At 39.9% G+C, this 24,333-nt stretch overlaps 1 long non-coding RNA gene across 1 annotated transcript; it reads right to left on the bottom strand.

Moving 5' to 3' along the window:
- Window positions 1-9,984: 9,984 nt before the first annotated feature.
- Window positions 9,985-23,773, bottom strand: LOC124878353. The gene is made up of 3 exons (XR_007040725.1): window positions 23,514-23,773; window positions 12,595-12,679; window positions 9,985-10,025 (listed from the first exon to the last, which is right to left on the bottom strand). It is a non-coding gene; the product is annotated as an uncharacterized LOC124878353 (long non-coding RNA).
- Between the last annotated feature and the right edge of the window lie 560 nt (window positions 23,774-24,333).

Below are 24,333 nucleotides of genomic sequence, written 5' to 3'. Positions count from 1 at the left end.
AATATCATACATTGAGCTTTGTGGTTGTAATGTGGAGCACATTCATAGCAGACCTGGCAACCCAGGAAGGCTATCCCATGGTCACTTTGGTTTTAATTGAGATTAGAAGCTTAAGCCTGACATGCTAAGTGACATCTCACCCATTTAATACAATGGAAAATGCTCTGAAACCTCTCCATTTAGTAAAGCTGGTTCATTTTCGCATAAAAGTCCAAAGATATGGACATCTTTAAACCTCTTGACAACTAAAACTGCACTGCAATCCTCAATGACAATGCTTTTTGGACAATCTAGTGTCTTTTAAAGCAAATCTGCGAAAACATTTCTAATAACTTGCTAAAAGCATTGCCGTTATCCACTTCACCAGTGTAACTTTATTACAGATTTTAATAATAGTTTCTACGTATTTTAATAATTCTTTCAAAACAGAGTGTAAAAAACTGTAAAAAAAACATGCGGCTTATGACTGGTGTCTCAACTCATACTGGTAGTTTTAGCTAGTTAAAACGCCAAATTGTTCAATGTACTGTGAAAAGTTCAAGAGCTTAACCATCCCTTAGATGATATGTTCCCCTGCATGTGAGCTCCATCACCCTCAAATTAGTCCACCAGAGGGTTCAGCATTTTCATAAAAAAGGAAAGATAAAAAAATATTCAATTGTCCTTGGTGTCCAACTGAAAAAGCCAGCTGCATTGCCAGGTTTAAAATTGTACTTAGGTGCAGAATTTGAATATAAATAAAGTTCAGACCCTTGCAAGCCCTTTAAACCCAGAGCAATAATCCACTGCTACAATATGATCAGTAACGTAATTAACATTATCACCTAACATCTAATTGATAACTAGTGCACTACTAACTAAAGCCAAATAAGATGCACACAAAACTTAATAAACCAATCAGAAGTAACGTTCAGTGGCAAATATGTGAGAAATAACTTTCTCTGGATGTTGACGTGGTATACATCTGCATGACTACAACACCAACCCCCTCCCTGCCATGATGTGACCAAATTAATCTGATGTTACTGACTCCAGCAAAAGCTAGGCTTATGTAAACACATAGAGTGGGGATAACAAGTACACGCTGATTTTGCAGGTTTTCCCACTTGCTAAGCATGTAGAAGTCTTTAGATGTTATCATAGGTACTCCATAACTGTGAGTGACAGAATTAAAAAACAAAATTCCAAAAAATCACATTGTGTGATTTTTAAGTAATTAATTTGCATTCTATTGCATGACATAAGTATTTGATCATCTCAGAACCAATAAAAATCCCGGCTCTCACAGGCCTGTTAGTTCTTTTTTTAAGAAACCCTCCTGTTCTCCACTCATTACCTATAAAAACTAATAATTGGTTTTATTACAAACTGACAATTATTAGTGGATTTTTTTATGTGATGCATAAAAAGGACAAATACATTTCCTCTATTCATTTATTCATTCATTTGTTTATTTGAATTTATCTTGGATCACATAAAATTGGTCTGGCAATGTCTGCAGTCACACCTTATCTTTGCAAAATCCAGAAGCTCCTGGTTACTTATGGTTTGTATGGGTGTTATGGTTGTCTTTTATCATGCAGTACTCTTTATTATTACATTTGGCAGCTAACCATTTATGCACACAGACATTAATGTGAACAACGTCTGTAAAACCTGAAATCTGTGATTTTTAAAACAAAAAGACGGCAGCCTACACTCATGGCCTGCAGGCATGCTAAGTTTTAAATCAAAGGGGTCTGAATAGGCTTTAATGCCCCAGACTGTTTATGGTGGTGTATGCTGATCATCGTGGTTCATCACTTTGGGTCACTGAAATGAAAAGACTGAGCACTCTGCCGCCATTAAATACTGTGTTCCAACCTGTTTCACAGAACTAAAGAGCGACAATAATGACACATCTCTCAAAGGAAAGCGGGACTGCAAAGGATGGAAAGTTAGTTAGATAAAAGCGATGTGTTTTCCTAAATTATGTGATTTTCTATTGGAGAATCAGAGAATTATTCTCAGACGAACACTACTCACTGATGCTTCCAGATGAACAGTCATGCTTGTCATGTAATTCAAACAGATTTTTGAAATAATTTGTTTTGTGACAGAAAATATTTAAAAAAAACTATAAAACAGATCCAAATAGAATCAAATTCTTTCAAACAGTTCTAAAAACTGTAACGTCCAGAAAAAGTGTTTTACCAGAGTTGACTTAAAGAAAATTCACAGTTGATCATTTTTCTTTCAATATTTTTTTTCTTGTGAGGTAATGCATTCATTAAAATGATTAAAGCTATAAACTGCTCCATCCCATGTTGACAGAAACAGAAAAAGTAGACAATTTTTTTTTTCAGTGAGGGAACGGTTTTAAAAAATAAATTCAACAGTTTTTTTGAAATATGATTATTGACTCATTCAGAATAAATTCACATGTTAGACCAGTGTTGTTTACCTGGATTTCCTATGGAAACTAAGTGTGCAGCTTCTGCTATTTATAGGTTTTATTACATTTACCCTTGAGCGATGCAAAATGTTGACTTTAAAAAAGCCATGAGTAAAACAGCCTCTGTCTGAATCAACTAGGTCATTTGAACTTTACCTTGTTCAAAAATTATTTAAATGTAACTTAAAGTCTGCTAGAAAAAAAAACACAGATTCCCCTCTGATTTGTGTTAGGCAATTATTTGTTTGCTTTTAAATATTTGCATCTTATACTTTGCTCTTTGTCCTGTTTAATTTGATCATGTTTTAAGGTTTATACTATCTCTTTATAAAGCACTTTGTGCTGGTTATCTGTGGAAGGTAGTATATAAATACACTTTACTACTACTTACAATTATGAAATCAAAATAAGGAAAATTACTTAAAAGTAAGTACATTTTTATTTAAATAGCACATATCAGAATAAATACTACAGTGCTGCATAGCAGGACAGAAACACTGAAAACAACTAAAAAGTAAATAACTAACCAAAAGCATGTATATAAAAAGCAGTTTTTAGCTGCTTTTTATTAAAAATATATAACTAAATATCATCTGCCCAGCAGTGATACAAAATATCCTAAAAAGTGTTTGAAAAGTGTTAAAGAGAAAACAGAAAGATAAAATCACTTAAGCTGCTGACCCCCACATGCTGTGTGAGTGCTACAAGGCTCATTTGGATTATTTTTTTAACATGTCCAACATAATTTTTGGTAACCCATCCTATCGGGTGAAAAAATTGTTAATGCTGCCTTGCATTTATAAGGTGATGCAGGTGGGTTATGTTCCTTTGACGTCATGTGATCCTACACCATTGAAGTAAAAGCAAGATATGCAATAGTTTGATAGTGGAGAATCAGCCAAAGAAAAAAATTATGGAGAAAACCACTCCAGCCACATAATCCTACAGAGCACACATGTAAACCTAGAAATCCTATATGCATCAAGAAAACTAAACCCTATACTTTAAAATTGATCTACTTAAATTGTACCCTAACTGTAGACACCTTGCTGAAATACACCATAAGAAAATAAAAAATATGTGTCACAAGAAACAAAACTGAACACCAAATAAGACTAAGTCATAAAATTATTCATCATGTTAGGCTAAAAAAGAGGCTTAGATGAACAATTCCGTACAATATCCTGTATTAAGGTAAATGTAAGGTAAAATATGACTGCTGACACTACATTATCCAATTTGCATTTTGATGGTACCTGGCTGCTGCTGTTAATTATGTTTACCAGCTACCTGCGGCAACATTTCTCATCCTGCTTAAACAGAAATGGCTAAGTTTAGCTTCTCCTACATTTCTAATTCCTCTCCTTTTTTTCTTTACTTTCAGGAGGACTGCTTGCACGCTACATTAAAACAAAAACATTAATTACGGAGGAAGACGTCATTGAGCCAAGAGGTACATTTGTCACGGTGACTGAGGGGATTTAAATAATTTGAATCCTGTTTTACTCCTGTCCACAACTGACATATCTCAGAACTGCAGAGTCATCAGAGCATTTCTGCAGGGTGACAGGGCTCTGAGCTGGGCTGGAATTGTAGGTGTACAGATTATACAGAAATAACAAGAGCAAGCTCCTGCAGGGCTCCCGCATTGCAGACCACCTACCCGCTTTATCAGGTTATACCTCATTCACACAAACTGTGGTTTGTTTACCATGTAGTCAGTATTACAGGAGATATTGGAGTCATCTACAGTCGTTCTGAATGCTCTCACAGAAAATTGTATTGTGTTAAATGCAATGAAGAAATCCCCACCCTCTCACTTCGCTCTGCACTGGTCAATACTGAACATTTCATACACTACAACTTGTGACCAATCTCAAAGTCCCTCACTCTACTTTTTCAAAAGTTTGTGTTTTTAAGAAATCTGTGTGTCTGTCCTTTGACAATCCTAATGAAACTAGCCACACTGCTTCAACACGCGATGCCTAGTAATCCTCTTCAATTTGGTATCAACCCTTGCTTTCTTGTTCATACAGCTTGACTTGAACTTTCAACTATGAAAGTAAATAAAAACTAGTTTTTGGCATATTATTCAAATGTCATTGTCAGTTCTACCTTTGGTGAATACTGCACAGTTTGATGTACTCTCGTTCTGTTATGGTTTGTTCTGTCCTTTACTGAGATTAAATGTAGTGCTACCCATCAGTACCGGACTTTGACAAGCATAGGGTAGATAAATTCCTTTGTGTTTTATGCTGCTTCAGATTGATGCAGTGTGGTAGTGTAAACAATGCTGAGTGCAATTGGGGCATTTGCATCCTAGCACCATACATTAATATTAGTTGCTGGTTAAACTAAATGTGTTTATATGATATGAAACTAGGTTTTTGAGTGAATTTATAGGAACTAAGAGCTGTCAATTTATACGGAGGTGGAACATGAGCTAATGTTTGGGCCTGCTGGAGGAGAAGAGGTTGGTTTGACGTGTGAGTGTTTTTGTGGTGACACGTGCAAACCTCTAAGAGCTTTGAATACACATTTTAGTATTCATACCCCATAGATTTTTCCACAAATGAGGCTTTACAACCACATATTTTATTATATTTTCTCTTTATTAAGCAACACAGGGCACAACGAGGGACACAGTCGAATGCCTTCTCCAGGTCCACAAAACACACGTGGACCGGTTGGGCAAACTCCCATGAACCCTCAAGTACCCTGCAGAGGGTGTAGAGCTGGTCCATTGCCGGGACGAAAACCCCACTGCTCCTCCTGAAGCCAAGGTTCGACCACCAGCCGGACTCTCCTCTCCTCTCCAATACCCTGGTGTAGCCCTTACCAGGGAGGCTGAGGAGTGTGATCCCCCTATAGTTGGAAAACACCCTCCGGTCACCCTTCTTATGAAAGGGGACCACCACCCCAGTCTGCCAGTCCAGAGGCACTGTCCCCGACCGCCACGCAATGTTGAAGAGGCGCGTCAACCATGACAGCCCCACAACATCCAGATACTTGAGGTACTCAGGGCAGATCTCATCCACCCCCGAAGCCCTGCCACCGTGGAGCTTTTTAACCACCTCGGTGACTTCAGCCTGGGTGATTAAAGAGTCCAACCCCGAGTCCCCAGCCTCTGCTTTCAGACTGAAAAAACAGTTTATTAGATATTGGATATTTACCCACATTAATGCTGTGAAACCACATATTACAACGTGTTTTAGTAGGGTTTTATGTGATGACCAAAAAAGTACAACAATAAAACACATTGTATTCTGCTGTTAATCTAAGCAAAACCTGCAACGTATGCCCTGCATGAGTGTTAAGGTCCCACAAGTCAACACTTATTAAACTATTGGGTTCATTACAGCTGCTAGCGCTTTGTGAGTATGTCTCTTCCAGCTTTGAGGCTGTAATAATTGTCAAGACTTGTAATGCTCAAGCAAATCGTATGGATTTTCCACAAAAAGGCTTGTCCTTTCTAAAGCATGAATATGCTTTGAGATAGGTTCTGGCTATATGTTAAGGCTTATCGTACTGGAAAGCTGACCTCTGCCCGAGCCTCGAGGCTTCCGAAGCATCAGGAACGGTCGACGGAGGGAACGACAGGCAATATTTGTTTTGTTGCTCTTTTGTATTTAAATATACATTCATATTTACAGTGTTTTTGCCCATTGCATGCTCTGACCTTGGTGTGAATCTGCAAATATCTTTGGTGTTCTCCATTTTTGAATAAATCATTCTCACAGCAGAATAATGAACTGCAATACATTTGAAAATTGCCTCAGAACCCTTCTCGTACTGGATGGCAACATTGCTTCTCTCAGGTCATTGCTGAGATTGTGTTGGCTTACAACAAACTACTTTTCTAGATTTATGTATCAGTGTAAGAATGAGGGGGAATGTGGCTCTCAAAGATGGGATGGGAAAGATATCTGTTTTTTTGGTTTTTGTAAAAAAAGATAGGCTAATCCCTAAAACTGCCATTACATTTTTGGAAACTTCAAGAGTATTTGGTATGAATTAAAGTTAATAATTGTTTCACAAAAAGATTGAAAAAATATGCTGATAAATAATATTTTATAACTGCATGTTAAACAGTCTTTAATTTGAATAAAAATCTTTGCAATCTTCACAACGTGTTTCCTTTAAACCACAGAGTAAAACTTCTGAATGCATTAAATAAGCTGTCTGTAGCTGTGACGGAGTTTGATTACATAAGCATGGATTTCAGTCATGTCTTTATGTAAAGTACAGTAAAGATAGAAATAGATATTAGAACATTTTGTTTTATGAAAGAATCCCCCCACAACTGTACGTCAAAATGTTCATTATACCCGATCTCTCTTGTTTAAACTGCATTTATATCCATGAAACATAAATACATCCCTACTCATTACCTTCTGCTGTAAAAAGTTAATTATCTTAAATATTATGCTGTAGACATTTCTGCCGCTTTAGCAGCATGGCAGCATTTACACAGCAATAGCTGAACCTACAACAGTAAACAGATTGAACCAGAAAATGAACAGGTTTAATGTTTGTGGGCTTCACTATGGCTAACAAATCTCCAGTGAGAAAGATTTTAGAGTCTTGATCAAAAGCCACAGGGTCAGCAGGAGGTGCACCCAGCCAGAGGAATTGATCTGACTGTATAGTCCAGGTTACGGTCTCTGATTGTGTTCAGGATGAGGCAGTCAGTGGGCAGCATGTACATACGTCAGCTGCTGGACAGAGAAAAAATGGAAAAATCATGAAAACGTTTGGTTGAAAACAACAAGAAGTAATCAAATCTTATGCAATCATGCAATCCTATTTTGCAATCAGAATAATAATTTAATTATTACTAATTAAGGTCACAAGAGTATTGCTGGGTTTCTCTCCTGTCTTTGTAAAGACTATCATCTGAAAAATGATTTGAATTGATTTGATTTAGGTTGAGGATTATGGCTATATCATCATATAATGAGCTGGATGTATTTCAGAAACATGCATAAAGCTCAAACTTGTAAAGGTCTGTTCAAACAGACCTTCATTGATATGCATAAAGTGTGCTGCAAGGGATACTCACTACTACAAGAAAATTAAAAACAGGACTACCACTTAATAATATTGCAGCATGTGAGTTTGTTCTTGAAGAGGCTTGTGCATTGAATTGTGTCCCTTTTAGAATTTAAAACTGTGGTGTTTCTCTCAGGAAAAAATCAGTTATAAGATCTCAGCTACCTATAGCTATGCTCAATAACCAGCGCCTAGCCAAGATTTTTTCAAATCAAACTTTTTTTTCCAATTTTGTCACATTGAAGCCTTCAGTTTCATTGTATATTTTTTGAACATGAGAAATGTAGAGTGCATTTTTATTCAGCCCTGCTGAGTCAATACTTTGTAAAAGCACCTTCTGCTACAATTACAGCTGCAGGTCCTACGGGGCATGTCTCTGCCAGCTTTATTCAATGTTTTACCACAGGGATGGTGTGTTCAGGGTAATGTTCAGTGATACATTTCTGCCACACAAACCACTTTGCATGTAGGCCTATAAGTTAAATGCTTGCCTCGCCTGAACAGAGCACCTACTTCTACATTTGCTCTGTCTCCTGCAAGTGTTGTGGAAAACTATAAATGGACCCCCTTATGACTTTCTTTCAACGCCTTTCTTCTTGCCTCTTATCCATAGAGCCTGTAATAAAATCCATAAATGTCTCGGCCTTCTGATGACATACAGTGCTTTGCTTTATAACCTAACCCTGTTTTAAATATCTCCAAGGCCTCATCCTTGACCTGTCTGCTGTGTTACTTTGTCTTCATAATGCTGATTGTTCACTAATATTTCGTAACGAACCTCTTAGGGCTTCAGAGAACAGCTGGATTTATTCAGCGATTAAATTATACAAAGATGGACTGAGTTTACTAATTCTGAAAGGAAATGTTTGCATTGGATTTTATGTAAGAGTAATAGATTAAATGGGGCTGAACAAAAGTGCAACATATTTTATTTGTAAAAAATGTTAGAATTTCCTTCCAATCTACAATTATTCGCTACTTTGTGGTGGTCTATCCAATAAAATCACAGTAAAATACACTGCTGTTTGTGGTTGCGACATAACAAAATGCTTGGTGCGGTGCGTGGTGCAAACAAAATCTTTAAAAAAAAAGCTTTGATTGCTTTCAAAAAAGGCAATGAATACCTTTGCACTATGCTCTGAACATCTCCCTGTTTGTCTGACATTTAGAAAAAATGCTTGATTTAATATCTGCTCAATTTAAACCATGTGAAATAAATCATGCTGGCAAAAAGAGTGTTTTGTTAAGAAAGGGTTTGGTAGCATTTTGCTCCGTTTTCTTCGTTGCTCTTCCCACTACCCCTGGCTGAGTTGGGTCGTAACAATTTAACACCATCTCACAGTAAAAGTGAAATCATGTAGATCTTGAATGTAACATGAGTCATCATCTCATAAAGCTGTAAATGTCATATTCAAGCATTTACATGTCTGTCTCCTCAGCTCGTTGACCTGAGTTACTGAGCCCTGTGCTCATCACACTCTCTGACCGCATAGATAGCCAAACTAGGCTCACTGCTCTTTCAGCTTGACAGCTTGGATTTCTGCTTCAAGACACACACACACACTAGAGGGTGACACGGGAGGGGATTTTCTCTCCTGTCCCATCCCGCTCCCACAGAAAAATGTCTTGTCCCATCCCAATCCCAGGCCAGCATAACGAAAAAAATCCTGTCCCATCCCATTCCTGGTAAATTGACTCCCACTCCCATCCCGCTCCCATTTAGAACGACTCCCACTCCTGTGACACTCCCATTTTTGTTTTCTTCATTTAGTCTTTTGGCAATTTCTTTGTTTGAAGGACCAGTTAGGTCCCTGTTTTTAGTTGTAGTAAAGGCCAGCTAAAGTAAAAAGGATAATAATGAAGAAATAATAAAATATCAAACAAGGAAACAGACCATGGCTATCTGAGCTGAATAAACAAAATGTCGGTCAGTCAGTCATTTTCTACCGCTTATTCCATAGTGGGTCGCGGGGAAGCTGGTGCCTATCTCCAGCAGTCTATGGGCAAGAGGCGGGGTACACCCTGGACAGGTCGCCAGTCCATCACAGGGCAACACACAAACAACCATGCACACAATCATTCATACACCGAAGGGCAATTTAGAGTGACCAATTAACCTAACAGGCATGTGTTTGGACTGTGGGAGGAAGCCGGAGTACCCGTTGAGAACCCACGCATGCACGGGGAGAACATTCAAACTCCATGCAGAAAGACCTCCGGCCGGGAATCGAACCCAGGACCTTCTTGCTGCAAGGCAACAGTGCTACCAACATACATAGTTGTATTTTACTCATTTATTAAGTGATTGTTTTCTTTGAACAATGACATTACTTTTATGTTTCAAGTTGCTGAAACAAAAGAAAAATGCTCCTAGTAAGAGAACTGTACTTGGTGAACAAAAGGACAAAAAGGCATTACCTTCATAATTTAGAAACTGTACCTCAATGGTTCACAGCCATGGTCCTCAGGGACCCTTTTCCTGCAGGTTTTAGATGTGTGTCTGCTCCAGAACACCTGATTCAAATTCTGACATGACCTCCTATACAGGCATCAAGAATGGAGGGTCAAACAGGACAAATTTAATACAATAAAATCATCATAAAATAAATAAATGTTGTTAATGTCCCATAAGTGAAGTAAATGTAACATGAAAGAAATGTAACATTAAATGTGCCATTAAATTAAAGGTACCATTTATTTATTTAATACATCATTAGAAACAATAAATGTACCATTATATCATGAAATGGACTATTATGCAATTAAATGTGCCACTGAATAATTAAGTATAATTTTAAAGACAACATAACGTAATTAGTGGTACACTTAATATTTAATGATGTATTAAATCAATTGTACATTTAATGGTACATTCACTTTTTTTCTAACATATTTATTTAATATCTTCCCTTGATGAAGCCTTTCTACGGAGTCCGCGAGGGGACATGGGGGAATTTTTTCTCTTTTGCTTTCCCACGCAATACTTTTGCGTTATCTCACAATACTTTGTGGGATAGTTTCCAAACCAGATAACTGCAAAAATGGAACAAACACTACACCCGTTTTTGAGATTTATTGAGTTTTATTTTGAAATCTGCCTAAAATAAAATGATCTTCAATCAGACTAAAATACAGTTTTTATCCACAAGCTGTCAAACTACTGAACTCTGGACAATAATATTGCACGAAACCACATCTGTGACACTTTGTTTGCTTATTACTGCTGCATGATGTGTACTTTTTTTTTGTACGCCATTAGTGTTTTTATCGTGATTTGAACGGTTTTTCTTATCCTAAACATTTAATCACATTGTTTACTGCGTGTTAACCTATATATGACAAATAATCCATACCAATGCCACATGAGCGTTGTTTGTTTTGTGAGCAGTTTGTCATCTGTGCTGCTGTTCCAAAATGCCGAACGCAAAAGTATTGTGTGGAGACCCAAAAAAAAAAAACAATTCCCCCATGTCCCCTCTCGGGCTCCGTACTTTTCCCCTCTACTGTGGCAAAAGCTCTTAAATCTTTAGTGCACATGCGAGCAATTTTGTTGGTCAGATGAGACTTGACACATGATGGTACTTTTGGTTTGACGAATGAAGAGATGCAGGGCTGATTCAATCCAGAATTTGCCTTACAAGTGTCTCTTTACACTGGTGTACTTGATTACGACTAAATACGTTTTACAAGTAGCATACTGCATGTTAACACCGCTACATTCAACTCTCCTGAAGTTCAGTAATATTTGCGACTTTCCTGTCAGCTCTATGAATTAATAGTGTTGAGAATTAAAATCATTTAGTTACATATATGTGTTTAGTTTGCATGTGGGAACATTAAACTGAGATTTAACATGAGTGAGCCTTAAGGAGAGGAATCACAGATCACAGCAGGAGTCAGGATGGAACAAGGGTGAAACAGAGGTTAGGAAGTTCTCAACAACTGCAAGCAGTAAATGCTGGTTGTATGGAAATAGCAAATAAATGTCAACTTTTGGGCATGGTATAGATACCACAAGGGAGCTTGTCTGATTTACAGCGCCAGACTGCATAAGGGGGAGGCACAGTTAGTAAGCTTTGAAGTAGATGGTATAAAGATGTTCTGGCAACTGGGATGAGTCAGACATCTGGGTAGAGACAGCCATGCTTTGCTGAAACCTACGATCTTTCCGTAAGACCTTACGTAATTTTCTTTCTTTGTGTTATTCTGTATGCATTCATCTTGCATTGGAAATCATTGGACTTATTATCTTCCAAATTAAACTTGTGTTAATCTTAATTTCCTGCTCTTCATCTGTTCTTTCTCACGACATCCGGACTGGGTGAGGTTGAGGCCGCAAGGATATCAGTGATAGCATTATTACCGTCCCAATCACGTGATCTTTACTGATGCTGTCTCCGGTCCCGCGGGATTCCCATGATTTCCTGAAAAATTGTCAGCCTCTAACACACACACACACACACACTCTTCTTTTGCTATATGTAGTGAGGACCATGTGTTGACTCCCATTGACTTCCATTGATTTTCAGTCATTTTCAACCCTTTCTATGCCCTAACCCTGACAATAACCCTAAACCTAACTATTACCAGTGCATGCCTAACCTTAACCTAAACTCAATTCACACCTTAGTCCTAAACCTAACTGTTAGCAAAATAGGTTGTGAGGACCAGCAAAATGTCCTCACTTTGGTACAAACGGTCCTCAATTTGATGGTGAAATCGGGAAATTGGTTCTCACTGTGATGCCAAGACAGGAACACACACACACACACACACACACACACACACAAACACACACACATCAGTGTTTTACTGTCTTTATGAAGACTTTTCAGTTACTTGCATTGACGTCCATTCATTTTCCTTAATTTTTAGTGCCTAACCCTAACCCTAAAACTCACCCTAACCATAACTCAATTCATACCCTAGTCCTAAACCTAACCCCTGTCCCAAGAATGGAATTTGGAAAAGTGAGGACCAGGAAAAAGTCCTCACTTTGTCAAAATGTCCTCACTTTGCGATAAAAATACAAAAAATGGTTCTCACTCAGCAACAAGTACAAGAACACACACACACACACACACAAACACAGAGGACTAGAGTCTCACCAGGTGAAAGCAAGAAGGATGTAGGTTTTATGTAAAGAACCATCATGCTCCAGAGCACTGTGATGTCCTCAGTGTGATTCTGCGGCTGATATCGGGATTAGGAAGAGATACAAATGTCAGGCAGTTCTGAGTTGGAGAGTGTTCACTAGGTCATTCAAAAAGCAAGAGAAAACATTACATCTTCATATAACGGTTCCGGAAACACAGGGTCACATATGCAGATGCAATACATACAAATATTAAAAAAGTTAACTGATATCAGTAGTTCACTTCAAAAGGTAAAAATCATGTATTGTATAGATTAATTTCAGATAAAGTGACACATTCAGTATATGGCGTGTTTATCTCTTGTAATTTTGATTATATTGGGCTTACAAATAATGAAAACCCAAGTGCGGTTTCTCTGAAACCTTTGAAAAATACTGTACCATAAAGAAAGGATTTCAAATCAACAATGTCAGCCTAGAAAAAATATTTCTTGCCACACGATTTCGGATCAAAAATCCCCTCTTGTATCACGTCTGGACACACATCGAATCTTGTCTCATATCACATCGAAGTCACCAAACGGTTGAGTTTAAAAAATCTCTGGGCATGTTAGTACAGACCACAAAACTGCTTCTATCCATTCAGAGTTTATTGCAGACTCAGGATCTGGTTGCACAGGGGCTCTCTCTCCATTCAACACACTGTATAGTCTAAGGCACACACAATATTCTGGAGAAAGGGTGAATCATTCAGTACGTACATCTTTTACACAAGGGATAATGTAAAACAAAATTACAAAATTGGTTACAAGAAGGTTGGGGAGGAATTCGTGGGTCAGACTTCAGACTCCCCTGAAGATGGAGCCGTACTTCTGTCTCTGCCTCAGGAAATCCTTATCCCTGTTGGTCAGTCTGTCTTGTTCTCATCATACAGATAGTTTGATCATATATGGCTCAGAGCCTGCATCAGAGTAAGAGCCTATACATTTAGTCAGATTTGTCTTACACAATGCAGCTGTCAGGATGTGAAGTAGGACTGACGTGCAAGCAGGAGAATGGGAGCCACATGGTGAGTAGATTAATGCTTTTAATGACTGGAACTGGTAAACTTACAGGACAGAGCTTAGACAGGTATACAGGCAGGAACTCAGAGACATTGAATGAGGAAGTCAGCAGTTGGATCAAGCGGAGAATAAATAAAACCAGAGGTTATAAATACTGAGGTAGATTGAAGAATGAACCAATAAACATGGGGAGCTAATCAGAAGGGAATCAGGAGCAGTTGGTGGAAGGAAGAGACTGAAACCAAATGCGGGAAGGTGGCTAATTACCACAGATGAGTATGGAGGCAACAGAAAACATCTAAGTGAACATAAACAAATAATCAATGACACTACCAAAAGAACATAAATAGGGAGAAAACAGATCTACAAGAAACTACAAACTAAATAATTTAACATAGGAATCCAGGTGTTGTGACTATGAATCTGAGAATATTATTTAATATTAATATTTTAATATTTTATCAAATAATATTTCAGTCTGTTAAGGGTTATCCTGTGAATACCAGCCCAGTAAGGCGATGGTATTAGGACAAAATAGAAAGGTGTGTTAGGAATTATGATTATTGATTGAATAATCCTTATCAATAATTATAATTAAAAATCATAATTTGACAAAATTAATTTCTTAACCAAAATCCTCATTTATGAATCGAGACCAGAGATGTCTTCTGGTGTTGTAATTGTGGCTCAACGCCTTTGATAATTACAACCATTAAATACTCAGTAATAATTAATAACTATTACCGGAGATGTCACTGTTTAATCGACCGTTTCTGCCGAAATGTGTGGAACTTTTAACCTTATCTTGACTGACGAATCACTCTTACACAAATAAACCCAGAAACGCCTCCTCTTTATCTATGTGAATATTTATTAAATCACAGCCTGATACAATCCGTTCTTCGGATTTAATAATCTTCACCTACTCAAACATGCAAAGTTCTAAACAAAAAAGGGTAAAATATCTAACTAAACAGAAATAAAGCAAAACAGCAGTGGATGCATATTGGATCAAACCAGCAGTTATGGCAAAAATGATAATATGACAAAGGGATGTGGTGGTGAGTGGAGGTTGGGGGCGCAGCTCCACTGTAACTCAGTTATACTCAGTCATAAAACCTCCCCCAACTCCTGAGCAGACAAAGAGTTATAAAACTTTTGGCGGCAAGCTAGCAAGCAGTGAGGTTGAAAACAAAGAAAATGGGGAATTTCACCATGTGGTTATTTTAGCAGTCCAGTCTCACAGCGTACCTGCGCTTACTCTCAGGTGCTCAATGACCCCGCAAAACACACAAAGCTGGGATCGCAGCGGCTTCCAGACATAACACGGCACATCAAAGTTTCAATAACAAGGTTACATGCACATATCATTCAGAACACATTAGATTAAATAGCGAATCTCATCGCACTAAAAACTCCTACCCTGCCCAGGCTTCTAAGAAATAAATAAAAATAAAGGATGGGTATTACTTGTTGTCGGCTTTCTTCTGAGCAGGGCTGAGAGAGGAAGGGGAAAGTTGGAAGTTAGTGTGCGTCCACAATTAACTTCAGGAAAAGCGGTCAATCTTCGTCCTCTGGTCTCCTTGGCGAAAGGGAAAAATATGATCTGACCATCAAAGTCGACTTAGGATAAAACACGGTGGCGGTTCGTCTCCTCGAATCTCCGTGTTTTTAGTTACGTGTTAAACTCACGTCTTCGATCGGCAAAGTGAAATTTCTGGCCTTCTTAGTCCAGAAACCTCAGTTATGAATTGTTCGTTGGCCAACGAGAGAGAATAAATGAGATCCACTCGAGACTCTTCTCCAGGTGATGCTTCAGATGTTGGTAACCGAACCCGGTCTCCAGCTGAAAAGCGGGTGTTCAAAACGGAGGCCTTCCTATATAGCGTCTTGTGACGTCAGACTTGGGACGCCCCGTCATATCAGTCGCAATGCTCCACGGGATATGTAGGAGCGGACTGTCCTGGATACAAAATGGCCGATGCCATTGGAGAGGCACAGTGACGTCCAACAACGTGCAGATAGTCCAATATTCAGCAAACAATTGGTCCAACAGGTGTGAGACGAGCTCTGACATTTTGAACAGCAAAACTCTGTACACACATGGAATGAATTCGCACAATTTCTTAAAATACAAGAATTTATTAACAAAAATAAGTCAACTCAAAGTCAAACATATTTCAATCAACAAACTCTTTACTATGCTAAAACAATCCAACTAAACTACCAAGCAGAATTAAAGAATAAGAAAGACTAATGGGCTATGTACAATATAAACAAGTTGATTAAAGATGATTGGAAATCATGACCAAAAGATTGATGCAACATTACCATGCAATGTTTATGTTTGAGAACCAAGGATTATCTTGAAGAATCTGGAAGTGAAGTTAAGTTAGTCTTGGAGTGGTTGCAACATTGCAAGATCAGATAAAATATTATTTTAATAAAATAATGTTTTAAAGAATGATCTGCTGAATATAACCAACCTTCTGGATGACTAATTCTCAACGGTGTCTCATTAGCTGTCTTTATTTATTGAAATAATATTTAAGGAAATATTATTAAGGAAATGGTAAAATATTTAAGGAAGTATTTTGGAAAATAACCAAATCTTTCTGGAGAAATGGGCCTAAGTATGCTGTTGGGACCCAGCCATGGATTTCAACATTAAACTCCTGTATGGACTTTTCTGGAACTTTCGAAATAAATTGCATTTAACTGACTTCCAGCAACTGAGGAAAGGGGGGTAGCAGCAGACTTCCCATCATGCCTCTGTCTGAATAAGAGCACCCCCTCTCCAACAAGCCGACCTCTTCCACACCAGTGTTCATTGGGATAGGAGGGGGACAAAGCGCGCTGATGTCTCTTTGCTGGCAAAAAGACATAAATTCTTCAAACTGGATCCAAGAGTGTCATAAGATCATATGCACAAGTTAAGTATGAGTGAAGCACTGTTTGTGTACCCGGTGATTTCATTCATAAAGAGGGGAAATTAAGGTATAAGCATTGCTGACTTTCTCTCCGAGCCCTGCAGAACCAAACGGTGTTCGAGAGAAACCCCTGCAAAGACGTGGTCTCCCAGTCTGGAAGGAAGACACCAGAGGCCGCATCATTGTGTTAACCCGTGTGGTCAGCGGACAGGACGGGCCGCCCAGCTACAGTTCCGGAGCTAACCCTTTTGTTCACAGAGCGAACGCACCTTCAACCCCCCTCAACCATCCTCATCATGGTCAGAGGTTAGGTTTGGGCAGAATAACAGTTAGGATGAAATGATCTGAACGTTTTCATTCTATGAAGTTTGGTTTGGTTTGTGTGAAACTCGGCTATCTTAGTGCTAGCAGGCTATCTGCAGCACATGTGCCCTGTTTGTGTTCTGTGTTTGTGTGTTTTTAAGTTAAGTCAAACTTTACTTGAAGGGTGATTTTAAACACAGAAGATTGCTCATAGCGTGCCGTCCGCGCTTATGCATTATAACCCTTTTATTAACGGTATTTTTAAAGGTGTGTGTTTGATTCTGGTGCTAAATAATATTTACCCAGAAAGGTTTAGTCTTCAATCCAGTAAATAATAGTCCCTAAACATCATTTACTAGATTTGATAACTAAGTAAACACCATTAAGCGCCATTTCCCCAGAAAGATTTGGCTCGATTCCAAAATACTCCTTTAATAATGTTTCTTCAAATATTATTTCAATAAATAAAGGCAGCTAATTAGACAACGTTGAGAAATGGTCATCAAGAAGGTTGGTTTTATTCAGCAGATCATTATTTAAAACATTATTTTATTAAAATTATATTTTATCTGATCTTGCATTGTGAATGGTTGTCTAAACATTTGCTGATTATTGCCTAAGTTAGTTCCAAGACTAACTTAACTTCATTTCCAGATTCTTCAAAATAATCCTTGGTTTTCAAACATAACAATTGCATGGTAATATTGAATCATTCTTTCTGTCTTTGATTCACTTGTTTATATTGTACATAGCCCATTAGTCTTCGTTATTCTTTAATTCTGCTTGGTAGTTTAGTTGGATTGTTTTAGCATAGTAAAGAGTTTGTTGATTGAAATATGTTTGACTTTGAGTTGACTTATTTTTGTTAATAAATTCTTGTATTTTAAGAAATTGTGTGAATTCATTCCATCTGTGTGCAGAGTTTATGCTGTTCAATAATGTCAGAGCTCGTCTCACACCTTTCTATTTTGTCCTAATACCATCGTCTTACTGGGCTGGTATTCACAGGACAATCCTTAACAGACCAAAATATTATTTGATAAAATATAAAAATATTAATATTAAATATTAAATAATATTTTCAGATTAATAATCACAACATATGCAAGCATGTGTTCTTAGCTGTTAGCAGTTAAAGCTAACAAAAGAAGCTGATAGCTTAGCACCAGAATCAAACACACACCTTTAAAATACCGTCAATAAATGGGTAAAAATGCATGAGCACAGACGACACGTTATGATCAATCTTCTGTGTTTAAAATCACCCCTTTAAATAAAGTTTGTCTTAACTTTAAAAACACACAAACACAGAACACAAAACTGGGCATGTGTGCTGCAGACAGCCTGCTAGCACCAAGATAGCTGAGTTCAACACAAAACCAAACTTCATAAAATGAAAAACGTTTAAATTATTTCATTCTAAATCACTTCTATCTCTCTCTGCCCAAAACCTAACCTCATGAACCATGGTGAGGAAACGTCTGAAGACGAGGTTTGAAGAAACATCCACTGTGAACAAATGGTTTGCTTCGGCTAACCTCCATAGCTGTGGATGAAAGACGGCTCGTTCTGTCCGGCAACCAACTGCACAGTTACTGTAACCACGGTGATGCGGTCTCGGTTGTCCTCCTTAGAGACTGGGAAAACAATTCCACTCGGCTTCGTAGCAGGGAATTCTCTGGAACACAGTTTGCTTCTGCAGGCCTCAGAGAGAAAGTAAAGCAATGCTTATACCTTAATTTCCCCTTTTTAAGATGGCGCCGCAGATGGTCGCCTCGGCGTGTTGTTGCGCATTGTTTTGTTTTGTTTTTTGCTTTAAAACAGTCTTCTGTGATGGTACCCGGAGCTCTCTCACCAGAGAAGAACTCATGAACATCAGGGCTACTACACCAGAGGAGTTATTTCCCACTTTTGCCTACTGCTCTGGAATTTTTGGACATTCTGGTCAAAGGTGCGCTCACCTTTGTTCACGCGGTGAAACGCCGGAAGAGAGGGAAACGGGCTGGGGTGCTGGTACGTCTTCGCCAGCGTGGACTACGAACACCGTTACCTGGAATATTTCTCTCTAACGTGCGCTCACTTCCCAACAAAATGGAGGAACTACAACTGTAGTTGTCGGCAGTTTTGTGCTTCACGGAGACGTGGCTGTGTGGATTAATACCGGACTCTGCGCTGCAGCTGGCAGGATTCCAGCTCTACAGAGCGGACAGAGACACGGAACTCTCCGGCAAAGCGAAAGGTGGAGGAATCTGTTTTTACCTCAACAGTGGTTGGTGCAACGACGTGACAGTGATTCAGCTTGCCGACCAGATACTGAGTGTGGAGCGGACCAACCCGGACTCCTTAGTAATCGTCGTTGGCGACTTTAACAAACGTAATCTCACCCACGAACTCCCCAAATATAGACAGTTTATTAAATGTCCGACCAGAGAGGACAACATTCTGGATCACTGTTACACCACCATCAGAGACACTTATCACGCCCTCCCACGTGCTGCACTGGGCCAATCCAACCACATCATGGTCCACCTGATTCCTGCATACAGGCAGAAACTAAAGCTCTGCAAACCTGTTGTGAGGACGACAAGGAAGTGGAGCAGTGAGGCTGTGGAGAATCTCCAGGCGTGTTTAGGCTGTACAGACTGGGATGTGTTCAGGACTACTACCAACAGTCTGGACGAGTAGACAGAGGCTGTGACTTCCTACATCAGCTTCTGTGAGGACAGCTGTGTACCATCATGCACCAGGGTGAGTTACAACAACGACAAACCCTGGTTCACAGCTAAACTCAGAAGGTTAAGACTGGATAAGGAAGAGGCCTTCAGGAGTGGGGACAAAGACATATACAGAGAGGCTAAGTACAAGTTTGGCAAGGCAGTGAAAGAGGCCAAACGACTGTACTCTGAGAAGCTCCAAAACCAGTTCTCAGCCAACGACTCTGCGTCTGTCTGGAAAGGGCTCAAGCAAATCACCAACTACAAGCCGAAAGCCCCCCACTCCATCTACGACCGACGCCTCGCCAACGACCTGAACGAGTTCTACTGCTGCTTTGAAAGACAAAGGGACAGTCCTGCAACCATCCCCCACGACGCCCCCCAACAGCTGCAGCCACAATCCACCACCCCCACCTCCCCAACCTCAAGAGGGGCCTTGGCACCTCCAACCCCCACCCTGAAGTTCTCCCCCACCAGCCCCCTACCCACGCCGAGGACGGCTCTTTCCATCCAGGAGAGGGACGTCAACAAACTCTTCAGGAGACAGAACCCCCGGAAAGCCGCTGGTCCGGATTCTGTCTCACCAGCCAGCCTGAAGCACTGCGCTGATCAGCTGTCTCCAGTCTTCACAGACATTTTTAACACCTCACTGGAGACATGTCATGTGCCAGCCTGCTTCAAGTCCTCCACCATCGTCCCTGTTCCCAAGAAGCCAAGGACCACAGGGCTTAATGACTTCAGACCCGTCGCCCTGACCTCTGTGGTGATGAAGTCCTTTGAGCGCCTTGTGCTCTCACACCTAAAAGACATCACCGACCCCCTCCTGGACCCCCTGCAGTTTGCCTACAGAGCCAACAGGTCTGTAGATGATGCAGTCAACCTAGCTCTTCACTTCATCCTCCGGCACCTGGACTCCACAGGAACCTATGCCAGGATCCTGTTTGTGGATTTCAGCTCTGCCTTCAACACCATCGTCCCAGTTCTGCTACAGGAGAAGCTCTCCCAGCTGAGTGTGCCCGACTCCACCTGCAGGTGGATCACTGACTTCCTGTCTGACAGGAAGCAGCGCGTGAGGCTGGGGAAGCACGTCTCTGACTCCCTGACCATCAGCACCGGTTCTCCCCAAGGCTGTGTTCTCTCTCCTCTGCTCTTCTCCCTGTACACCAACAGCTGCACCTCCAGTCACCAGTCTGTCAAGCTTCTGAAGTTTGCGGACGACACCACCCTGATCGGACTCATCTCTGATGGTGACGAGTCCGCGTACAGATGGGAGGTGGACCATCTGTTGGACTGGTGCAGCCAGAACAACCTTGAGCTCAATGCTCTAAAGACAGTGGAGATGGTTGTGGACTTCAGGCAGAACCCAGCCCCACCTGCCCCTCTGTGACTCCATCACCCTCTGTGGAGTCACAGAGGGTGATGGACCCTCTGTGACTCCACAATTGACACTGTGGAATCTTTCCGCTTCCTGGGAACCATCATCTCCCAGGATCTCAAGTGGGAGCCAAACATCAGCTCCCTCATCAAGAAAGCCCAGCAGAGGATGTTCTTCCTGCGGCAGCTGAAGAAATTCAACCTGCCAAAGACTATGATGGTGCACTTCTACACAGCCACAATTGAGTCCATCCTCACCTCCTCCATCACCATCTGGCACGCCGCTGCTACAGCCAAGGATAAGGGCAGGCTGCAGCGTGTCATTCGGTCTGCTGAGAAGGTGATTGGCTGCAGTCTACTGTCGCTCCAGGAACTGTACACCTCCAGGACCCTGAAGCGGGCAGGGAAGATTCTGGCTGATCCCTTCCACCCCGGTCACAGACTCTTTGAAACTCTCCCCTCTGGCAGGAGGCTGCGGTCCATCCGGACCAAAACCTCACGCCACAAGAACAGTTTTTTCCCATCTGCCACCAGCCTGGTTAACAAAGCCCGGAAACCACCCTGACACTCTCCCTTTCCCCCACACCCCCCGTGTTTTTGCTGACAGGACACCCGTAACTTGTAACTCTATGCGTTACATTAACGTTCAGCATGGATTCCTGCTTTACTTGCACAATGATCACCTGCACTGTTGTATTGCTCTTGTATCTTATACTGCTCTACATTTACTCTCACTCACTTAAAACTGTGCACATATATTTATATTATATTGTAGATATGTTTATACTGTTTAATTTGTATTGTATTGCACCGACTACGCCAAAACAAATTCCTTGTATGTCCAAAAACGTACTTGGCAATAAAGCTTTTCTGATTCTGATTCTGATTCTGAATACCGGGTACACAAACAGTAATTCATCCATACTTAACTCAGTGCATATGATCGATGATCGTATGACACCCTTGGATCCAGTTTGAAGTGTTTATGTCTGTTTGCCAGCAAAGAGACATTAGCGCGCTGCCTCTCCGGCCAGCCTCCCATGGAGTCCGGGTGAAAGAGATCGGATCATTGGGAAGGTGGGGGTTTTATACGGGCAGTGGCATCATGGGAAGTCCGCTGTTACCCCCCTTCCCTTTCTGACGCTGTGCTGGAAGTCAGTTAACTCCAATTTATTTTTAAAGTTCCAGAAAAGTCTGTACCGGAGTTTTCCTGTTGCAATCCATGGCTGTGGTCCCAACACAGGGAAGTAACAAACACCAGAATAAATCTAATAAATGAACTGAATGAACTGAAATAAAGTAAATGAAAAACATGGTAGTGCAGAGAAAGTAAACAAAACTCAAACTCAAAACCCCAAACACATACAGGTTATGACAGCAGCTGGCTGCTATTTAGGCATTGAAATAAGTATTTGTATCACTACAAGTATTCACCCCCCAACCCACACATCTTGTCCCTGATCTCCACTTTTCCTCTAGACTCTGGGACCTTGATTTACATATTAAACATAACATTTACCTTTATCTGAAAAAATGACTTTGGATGGCTGAGCAACAGTCCAGTCTTTTTTTCTTTTTAGCCCAGGTAAGACACTTCTGACATTCACTCTGGTTTGTGAGTGGCTTAACACAAGAAATACAACAGTTTTAGCCCATGTTCTGGATACCTCTGGTTATGATGACTCTTAAAGCCCTGATTCCAGCTACAGTCCACACCTTATGAAACCCCCCCCAAAATGTTTTGTTCATAATCCTCTCAAAGCTTATTATTTTTCACTACACTTTCTCCCTCCACTTAACTTTCCATGTATATGTTCAGCTACAAGAACTCTCTGTAACAGGGCTTTGAGTGCCTTGTTGCTGAAAAGCGCTATATAAATAAACTTGACTTGACTTGTAAACAGCCAACTTCATAAGCAATGACCTGTTGTCTCCTACCCTCCTTGTGGAGGTTTTCACTATTTACTGGACATCTGTCAACTCAACAGTCATCCTTATGATTGTGTAGACCATTACATGGCAATGACATACAATTTCTGTATTAAAATGCTTTTTTACTGTGCGGAATATTGCCAGTTTCTGAAAAATTACTTCCTGAGCTTTCTTTAGCTGAAAACCATAATCATCATCTCTAAGTATGTGCAAGGAATCTAAAGATTAGTTTCACATTTTGAATTGAATTACAGAAAAAAAAAAAATAACTTTTCAATGATATTAAAATTTGTTGAGATGCACCTGGAAAGATATGAGTGGACAGAATTGATAATTCTGTTAATAAGTGTATGACTTTATAATGCAGTCTTTTCCTATTTTTCTTGCACTGCACTGCTGAAAATAGTACAGTGGTGGGTTGCTAAGCATCTTGCTCTAAGTCTGCATAACAGAGAATTCTCAAAGGAACCAGGAGGAAAATTAAAAGTTTCTGCCTCCAGTAAAAACACAGCCAAGACAAAAGTGATGATTTAAGCCAGAGTGAGCAACCACCTGTCAGATAAAAATAATAGTATTGCCTCTTTTACAAGGCTAAATGCAAAGGTCATCACTTACCTCAACAACCTGTGCAATCACAGCACAATACTGAGAGAGGTCTGCTTCAGTTTGACCGTGGGCGGAGACCGGAAGAACAATACTTCATCCTGAAGCTCTACATGTCCTCCACAAGCTTCTCCAAACAGATAACCCTCTGATTACCATCCCAGTAACAATTCTTGTGGGTTTCCGTTGGATCCCTGCTGTCTGGAAGATAACACTGAGTAAGTCTGCAGGGAGGATCAAGACACAGTATTTTATTAGATGCCCAAAGCAAATCAAGATCCCGCAGCATGTTATTACAATGTGGTGAAAGGCGTTAAAGTCTTTTTACCTTTTAACCTCTGGGTAAAAACAACATTTCTGAACTTGATATAGTTTTCAGTTGCTGGAACCATAACGTAAACAGATTTAGCATTATTCGAATCAGAAAAAAAAAACGTATGAAGAATTTAAATTTATTACATCCTAAGCATTTCAATTATTTTAGTTTAAATGACAAGGTTTTACATATAACATTTTTTAAAAGCCTTTTTTAGTAATATCTGAAGAGCTTTCACGCCCTTTTTTATACATCAGGTTTTCTCTTTCGGCCTTCGATTCTCTATAAAATCCTCAGCATGTCAAGCATCAAGTTGATTTTCTATAACTGCTTTTCTCAGAAATTTATGACTCATCTGCAAGCAAACACTTGATAGTAATGAACAGCTGCCATCTATTGATTAACAGTTAGAAGGTTTTGTCCATTATCCAACTTGTTTGTTTGAAATTCTAATAAATTAGAAAGCTGTTGACAGTGAATCATTTTTTTTATCATTTGTGGGCCCATTCTTTGAAT

Source organism: Girardinichthys multiradiatus, chromosome 12 (genome assembly GCF_021462225.1).
Source record: "Girardinichthys multiradiatus isolate DD_20200921_A chromosome 12, DD_fGirMul_XY1, whole genome shotgun sequence".
In the NCBI taxonomy this organism is placed as follows: Eukaryota; Metazoa; Chordata; class Actinopteri; order Cyprinodontiformes; family Goodeidae; genus Girardinichthys; species Girardinichthys multiradiatus.
The sequence above is the reverse complement of the archived record's forward strand: the minus strand, read 5'-3'. Positions and strand labels throughout refer to the sequence as shown.